The 9406-nt window shown below is 34.1% G+C and overlaps 2 non-coding genes and 1 pseudogene across 2 annotated transcripts; all 3 read right to left on the minus strand.

The window, feature by feature from the left end:
- LOC116802895 lies at window positions 1–2695 on the minus strand (annotated as a pseudogene; the record flags this gene model as incomplete).
- A 394-nt stretch (window positions 2696–3089) lies between these two features.
- LOC116802894 lies at window positions 3090–3268 on the minus strand. Its single transcript, XR_004363236.1, has one exon. It is a non-coding gene; the product is annotated as a 5.8S ribosomal RNA (ribosomal RNA).
- A 687-nt stretch (window positions 3269–3955) lies between these two features.
- LOC116802898 lies at window positions 3956–5950 on the minus strand. Its single transcript, XR_004363238.1, has one exon. It is a non-coding gene; the product is annotated as a small subunit ribosomal RNA (ribosomal RNA).
- Window positions 5951–9406: the final 3456 nt, after the last annotated feature.

Consider the following 9406-nt stretch of genomic DNA (forward strand, 5'->3'; position numbering starts at 1 on the left):
CATTCAGAGCACTGGCAGAATCACATTGTGTCAACACCCGCTAGGCCATCACAATGCTTTGAGTCATAGTTACTCCCGCCGTTGACCCGCGCTTACTTGAATTTCTTCACTTTGACATTCAGAGCACTGGGCAGAAATCACATTGTGTCAACACCCGCTAGGGCCATCACAATGCTTTGTTTTAATTAGACAGTCGGATTCCCCAAGTCCGTGCCAGTTCTGAATTGATTGTTAATTGATAATCGTTATAATTGATAAGAACTAATTGGTTTAACCCAAATAGTATTCTTAAAAATTTTAGCAAGAAAGTTCCACAATTGGCTACGTAACTAAACTATCCGGGGAACAAGTAACTAACATAAATGCTAGAAACTCTATTTACCCAGAACGAGCACATAAACCATGTTATTGTTTCCCAATCAAGCCCGACTATCTCAATCTTCAGAGCCAATCCTTATCCCGAAGTTACGGATCTAATTTGCCGACTTCCCTTACCTACATTATTCTATCGACTAGAGACTCTTCACCTTGGAGACCAGCTGCGGATATTGGTACGGCCTGTTGAGAAGTTTGCGTGTCCCCACCATAAATTTTCAAGGTCCGAGGAGAAAATATCGACACAACAGTATATGTCATGCTCTTCTAGCCCATCTACCATATCTCTCTGCGAAAGACTTCCATGGTAGTACGGCTATAAAACAGAAAAGAAAACTCTTCCGATATCTCTCGACGGCTTCTTTATGGTCGTTCCTGTTGCCAGGATGAGCACGAGGCCCATATTTAATAACAAACGGATACTCAACAGGTTACGGAATTGGAACCGTATTCCCTTTCGTTCAAAATTATTCAAGTGTATTATATTCGCTTTGTTTATATAGTTAGGCATTTTTGTTTTACTTGAAAATTTTCGGCTTTCGCCTTGAACTTAGGACCGACTAACTCGTGATCAAACCACTGTTCACACGAAACCCTTCTCCACTTCAGTCCTCCAAGGTCTCATTCGATTATTTGCTACTACCACCAAGATCTGTACCAATGGCAGCTCCATGCAGGCTTACGCCAAACACTTCTACGCATACCATTGTACTTCCTACTCACTAAAGTTTCAAAATTTATATCACAAGTAATATAAATCATCTACTTTAGCGGTAATGTATAGGTATACAACTTAAGCGCCATCCATTTTAAGGGCTAGTTGCTTCGGCAGGTGAGTTGTTACACACTCCTTAGCGGATTTCGACTTCCATGATCACCGTCCTGCTGTTTTAAGCAACCAACGCCTTTCATGGTATCTGCATGAGTTGTTAATTTGGGCACCGTAACATTACGTTTGGTTCATCCCACAGCGCCAGTTCTGCTTACCAAAAGTGGCCCACTGGGCACATTATATCATAACCTTGAACTTCATATCAAGAAAGTTAAGGTTCTTACCCATTTAAAGTTTGAGAATAGGTTAAGATCGTTTCGACCCTAAGGCCTCTAATCATTCGCTTTACCAGATAAGATTATTTTATATAATATTAAAATGCACCAGCTATCCTGAGGGAAACTTCGGAAGGAACCAGCTACTAGATGGTTCGATTGGTCTTTCGCCCCTATACTCAATTCTGACAATCGATTTGCACGTCAGAACTGTTTCGGTCTTCCATCAGGGTTTCCCCTGACTTCAACCTGATCAAGTATAGTTCACCATCTTCGGGTCACAGCATATATGCTCAAGGTACGTTCCAGTTAGAGGCATAAATAATATAAATATACATTATACATAACTATATAGAACGCCCCGGGATTGTGTTAATTAGCTATAAATAGCTAAAAAACTAATCCCATTATTAGTCAAGTTAATTACGCTATTAGGTTTACATCCCAATAACTTGCACATATGTTAGACTCCTTGGTCCGTGTTTCAAGACGGGTCCCGAAGGTATCCTGAATCTTTCGCATTGTTAATCATACAAGAGCATATAATAAACACAAAAATCAATGATAATTATGCCATTATATAATTCCGAAAAATTAACGCTCTGTAATAATATAAATCTATCAGCACTTTATCAAATTAATAACATTTATTCTGTGTTAAAATGCAAGCAATTTAATTGGAATAAACTATAAGTTATATTTTATGATAAATTTGGGATATGCTAATAGATTACAATGTCCTTATATGGAAAAAATGCACATTATTCTTAATAATATTATTTAAATATTACAATTTTAATGATGAATTTTCCATAACGGATATTCAGGTTCATCGGGCTTAACCTCTAAGCAGTTTCACGTACTGTTTAACTCTCTATTCAGAGTTCTTTTCAACTTTCCCTCACGGTACTTGTTTACTATCGGTCTCATGGTTATATTTAGTTTTAGATGGAGTTTACCACCCACTTAGTGCTGCACTATCAAGCAACACGACTCTTTGGAAACATCATCTAGCAATCATTAACGTTATACGGGCCTGGCACCCTCTATGGGTAAATGGCCTCATTTAAGAAGGACTTAAATCATTAATTTCTCATACTAGAATATTGACGCTCCATACACTGCATCTCACATTTGCCATATAGACAAAGTGACTTAGTGCTGAACTGTTTTCTTTTCGCTCGCCGCTACTAAGAAAATCCTTGTTAGTTTCTTTTCCTCCCCTAATTAATATGCTTAAATTCAGGGGGTAGTCCCATATGAGTTGAGGTTGTATATATAACTATATTTTGCCATAAATTCTTTATATATAAATGATAAAACAATCAATTAAATTCGTTATAAATAGTTCCAATAGTTCTTGTAAGCAAAGTCATTTTTATCCATTTAACGAACCAACGAAGAATAATAACAAAACCAAGATTTTTCTTTTTCCGAATCATTAATAAGAGACAATTCTAGATGAAAAATATTTCAATTTTTTATGCTAGACATTTCTCAGTATTATTTGATTGAAAAAGAAAATATTTCTCTTCGTTTTTCACATTCAAATGTGAGATAATGTTTTTCATTTCTTTTTTAATATTATGAATAAAATCATTATTTAATCCAATAATATACCATATGCTTATAAAAAATTTATAAACAACTTAATTAGCATAGTCTTACAACCCTCAACCATATGTAGTCCAAGCAGCACTATAAAATTAATTAAAGTACATAACAGCATGGACTGCGATATGCGTTCAAAATGTCGATGTTCATGTGTCCTGCAGTTCACACGATGACGCACAGTTTGCTGCGTTCTTCATCGACCCATGAGCCGAGTGATCCACCGCTTAGAGTTTTATAATTCAATTTTATATAATGTCAATATTGTTTTTATTGAAAGAAATTAAAAATACACCATTTTACTGGCATATATCAATTCCTTCAATAAATTTATTTTTATACCTAAAATAAATGTTGCGAAATGTCTTAGTTTCATATAAGCATTATGTATCATAATAATCTGGTTATGGTTTGCTATTTTGGGTGACACATACTGCAAAATTTATATAAAACATTAACCTGATGGATGACAGGTACAAACATTGTATATTTTAGGTTGTTGCATTAGCCAACGTATGCTCATAACATAGATGAACAATACATATTCGCAACGCGTGTATATTATGGTCCATATACACACACACTTATTTTGATTACCACACATTCAAAATTATTTTTATTTTAATTCGACTTCTACTTTCGAATTTAGTTTAGTTTCTTCGATTTCCATTTTCGAGAATTTGTTTTTATAGGAAACGCCGTTGTTGTAGTAAGTACTGCCACAAATACGCACAGCAACATTAATAATGTTAAAGTCTTTTTATGAGGTTGCCAAGCCCCACATATAAAATAAAAGCCATCTTCATTTTATTTTGACTTTAACTTTTGATTCCGTGGAATCATTTTGTAATATTTTTATTTTGGTAAATTGTATTTATTTGTATTATAACAAATATTTATTAACGATAAGGATATTATACAATAATGATCCTTCCGCAGGTTCACCTACGGAAACCTTGTTACGACTTTTACTTCCTCTAAATAATCAAGTTCGGTCAACTTTTGCGAAACAACCGTAACACGCAAGGCGTCACAGTGATCACGTCCGGAGACCTCACTAAATAATTCAATCGGTAGTAGCGACGGGCGGTGTGTACAAAGGGCAGGGACGTAATCAATGCGAGTTAATGACTCACACTTACTGGGAATTCCAAGTTCATGTGAACAGTTTCAGTTCACAATCCCAAGCATGAAAGTGGTTCAGCGGTTTACCCGGACCTCTCGGTCTAGGAAATACACGTTGATACTTTCATTGTAGCGCGCGTGCAGCCCAGGACATCTAAGGGCATCACAGACCTGTTATTGCTCAATCTCATTATTGCTAGACGCAATTTGTCCATTTAAGAAGCTAGTGTCCTTATAATGGGACAAACCAACAGGTACGGCTCCACTTACATAAACACATTCAAACACAATAAACATTTTACTGCCACCATGAATGAAGGCTACATAAGCTTCAGCACCATAATCCTGAAGATATCTATTTAATATATTTGAGTCTCGTTCGTTATCGGAATTAACCAGACAAATCACTCCACGAACTAAGAACGGCCATGCACCACCACCCATAGATTCGAGAAAGAGCTATCAATCTGTCTTACACACTTATGTTCGGACCTGGTAAGTTTTCCCGTGTTGAGTCAAATTAAGCCGCAGGCTCCACTCCTGGTGGTGCCCTTCCGTCAATTCCTTTAAGTTTCAGCTTTGCAACCATACTTCCCCCGGAGCCCAAAAGCTTTGGTTTCCCGGGAAGCGACTGAGAGAGCCATAAAAGTAGCTACACCCAATTGCTAGCTGGCATCGTTTATGGTTAGAACTAGGGCGGTATCTGATCGCCTTCGAACCTCTAACTTTCGTTCTTGATTAATGAAAACATCTTTGGCAAATGCTTTCGCTTAAGTTAGTCTTACGACGGTCCAAGAATTTCACCTCTCGCGTCGTAATACTAATGCCCCCAAACTGCTTCTATTAATCATTACCTCTTGATCTGAAAACCAATGAAAGCAGAACAGAGGTCTTATTTCATTATCCCATGCACAGAATATTCAGGCATTTGAAGCCTGCTTTAAGCACTCTAATTTGTTCAAAGTAATAGTACCGGCCCACAATAACACTCGTTTAAGAGCACTAGTGCAGGTTTTTAAATAGGAGGAACATATGAAAAAATACAAGTATTTAATCACATATAAGAACTCCACCGGTAATACGCTTACATACATAAAGGTATAGTACTAACCACAATTGTAAGTTGTACTACCCGTATGAAGCACAAGTTCAACTACGAACGTTTTAACCGCAACAACTTTAATATACGCTATTGGAGCTGGAATTACCGCGGCTGCTGGCACCAGACTTGCCCTCCAATTGGTCCTTGTTAAAGGATTTAAAGTGTACTCATTCCAATTACAGGGCCTCGGATATGAGTCCTGTATTGTTATTTTTCGTCACTACCTCCCCGAGCTGGGAGTGGGTAATTTACGCGCCTGCTGCCTTCCTTAGATGTGGTAGCCGTTTCTCAGGCTCCCTCTCCGGAATCGAACCCTGATTCCCCGTTACCCGTTGCAACCATGGTAGTCCTAGATACTACCATCAAAAGTTGATAGGGCAGACATTTGAAAGATCTGTCGTCGGTACAAGACCATACGATCTGCATGTTATCTAGAGTTCAACCAATATAACGATCTTGCGATCGCTTGGTTTTAGCCTAATAAAAGCACATGTCCCATAAGGTTCATGTTTTAATTGCATGTATTAGCTCTAGAATTACCACAGTTATCCAAGTAACTGTTAACGATCTAAGGAACCATAACTGATATAATGAGCCTTTTGCGGTTTCACTTTTAATTCGTGTGTACTTAGACATGCATGGCTTAATCTTTGAGACAAGCATATAACTACTGGCAGGATCAACCAGAATAATGTTTTTCCTTCATATTCCATTCATATTTTTTGAATCGAAATAAGCAATATAATAGATATATAGATTTTTCACTTTATATAATTCCATGATTTTTATTATATTGAATAAAATTCAATATTTCGCCTTTGGGTAAAATTTTAAATATATAAATATAAGTAAAAAATCTATTCGATTACGGCCATTTTTATATAGCATTCGTAATCCATATTTTCATTTTTAATTTATACTTGTTTTACCAATATAACAAGAATTTCATATAATTATTGTAATATATATGTTTCTATAATTTTATCTTTTTATATATACATATTTCATTATAAAATATCATTTTATTTCCAACATACATAATTATTGTATCCACACATGTACAATTTTTGTTTAACCAATATAAATATTAAGTTAAATCATTTGCATTTTGAAGATAAATTTAAAATTTATCTCTTTTCATATATCTCTCTGGTAATATATAACATAAAACCAAGCGCATATGATAATATTTCCACATTTAATATATAATTTTATATTTCTTTCATAAGAATCCATATTTGTATTATACCGTAACGATATAATAATCCAACTATACGGCAGGTAATAAATTAATATTTGCCTGCCTCCAAAAATTAACGATAATATATGGAAACGATTTGTTATTCTATATATAATAGAAACTTGACTTTTGTTTCAACGATATTATCTAAAAAGCGTATATTCCTATTATCCGCGGAGCCAAGTCCCGTGTTCTATAGAACTGAGAAACAAATTTGTACGGATAATAATATACTTTATTTTATGTAACCAATATAAACATAATCCGAAATAAATATTTCGAATAATGCGGGAGGTCGGCAACCACTGCCTACCTATAGTAGTTTTTGAACCCGCTGTCCTCAAAGCGGGTATTTTCAATTCCGTTTGCCATCCAACATACGGTCTATTCTCTTATATATTAAGAGATTATAGGAACATTTCATTTTTTTTCCATTATTCATATATAATATGATTATTTTTTTTTTTATACATATAATAAATATTAATTTTTATATGTTTATTATTTAATTTACTCATATAATTGCCAAATTCATATGAATACATAAGTTTTGAACAATATGAGAGGTCGGCAACCACTGCCTACCTATAGTAGTTTTTGAACCCTCTGTCGTAATTCCGGTCGTTTACACTACTATACCCTCTCACTATAATGGCTTTTCTCTATAATACTAAGAGAATATGGGAATATCTCAGCATTTTTTCCCATATACATATAATAATTAACCATTTTCATATGTATATTATTTAATTTAATCATATAATTGCCAAAATCATATGAATACATAAGTTTTGAACAATATGAGAGGTCGGCAACCACTGCCTACCTATAGTAGTTTTTGAACCCTCTGTCGTAATTCCGGTCGTTTACACTACTATACCCTCTCACTATAATGGATTTTCTCTATAATACTAAGAGAATGTGGGAATATTTCAGCATTTTTTCCCTTATACATATAATAATTAATCATTTTCATATGTATATTATTTAATTTACTCATACAATTGCCAAAATCATATGAATACATAAGTTTTGAACAATATGAGAGGTCGGCAACCACTGCCTACCTATAGTAGTTTTTGAACCCTCTGTCGTAATTCCGGTCGTTTACACTACTATACCCTCTCACTTAAATGGCTTTTCTCTATAATACTAAGAGAATATGGGAATATCTCAGCATTTTTTCCCATATACATATAATAATTAACCATTTTCATATGTATATTATTTAATTTAATCATATAATTGCCAAAATCATATGAATACATAAGTTTTGAACAATATGAGAGGTCGGCAACCACTGCCTACCTATAGTAGTTTTTGAACCCTCTGTCGTAATTCCGGTCGTTTACACTACTATACCCTCTCACTATAATGGATTTTCTCTATAATACTAAGAGAATGTGGGAATATTTCAGCATTTTTTCCCTTATACATATAATAATTAATCATTTTCATATGTATATTATTTAATTTACTCATACAATTGCCAAAATCATATGAATACATAAGTTTTGAACAATATGAGAGGTCGGCAACCACTGCCTACCTATAGTAGTTTTTGAACCCTCTGTCGTAATTCCGGTGGTTTACACTACTATACCCTCTCACTTAAATGGCTTTTCTCTATAATACTAAGAGAATATGGGAATATCTCTGCATTTTTTCCCATATACATATAATAATTAATCATTTTCGTATGTATATTATTTAATTTACTCATACAATTGCCAAAATCATATGAATACATAAGTTTTGAACAATATGAGAGGTCGGCAACCACTGCCTACCTATAGTAGTTTTTGAACCCTCTGTCGTAATTCCGGTCGTTTACACTACTATACCCTCTCACTTAAATGGCTTTTCTCTATAATACTAAGAGAATATGGGAATATCTCTGCATTTTTTCCCATATACATATAATAATTAACCATTTTCATATGTATATTATTTAATTTAATCATATAATTGCCAAAATCATATGAATACATAAGTTTTGAACAATATGAGAGGTCGGCAACCACTGCCTACCTATAGTAGTTTTTGAACCCTCTGTCGTAATTCCGGTCGTTTACACTACTATACCCTCTCACTATAATGGATTTTCTCTATAATACTAAGAGAATGTGGGAATATTTCAGCATTTTTTCCCTTATACATATAATAATTAATCATTTTCATATGTATATTATTTAATTTACTCATACAATTGCCAAAATCATATGAATACATAAGTTTTGAACAATATGAGAGGTCGGCAACCACTGCCTACCTATAGTAGTTTTTGAACCCTCTGTCGTAATTCCGGTCGTTTACACTACTATACCCTCTCACTTAAATGGCTTTTCTCTATAATACTAAGAGAATATGGGAATATCTTAGCATTTTTTCCCATATACATATAATAATTAACCATTTTCATATGTATATTTTTTAATTTACTCATATAATTGCCAAAATCATATAAATACATAAGTTTGAACAATATCAGAGGTCGGCAACGGTCTTTCCTCTATAATACTAAGATAATATGGGAATATTTCATCATTTTTTCCCTTATACATATAATAATTAATCATTTTCATATGTATATTATTTAATTTACTCGTATAATTGTCAAAATCCTATGAACACATAAGAGAATACAATATGAGAGGTCGGCGCAACCATAATATAGTAGTTGATGACGAGGTGTTTGGCAACTTGACACAATCCATTAAAGTCTTTATATTAATTATATGAAAGGGACAATATCATATGCGTCACTAAATTGATGACGAGGTGTTTGGCAACTTGATACAATTCTTTAAAGTCTTTATATCAAAAATTATATGATAGGGACAATATCATATGCGTCACTAAATTGATGACGAGGTGTTTGGCAACTTGACACAATTCATTAGAGT

This window comes from Drosophila sechellia, unplaced genomic scaffold, assembly GCF_004382195.2.
Source record: "Drosophila sechellia strain sech25 unplaced genomic scaffold, ASM438219v1 U_242, whole genome shotgun sequence".
Taxonomy (NCBI): domain Eukaryota; kingdom Metazoa; phylum Arthropoda; class Insecta; order Diptera; family Drosophilidae; genus Drosophila; species Drosophila sechellia.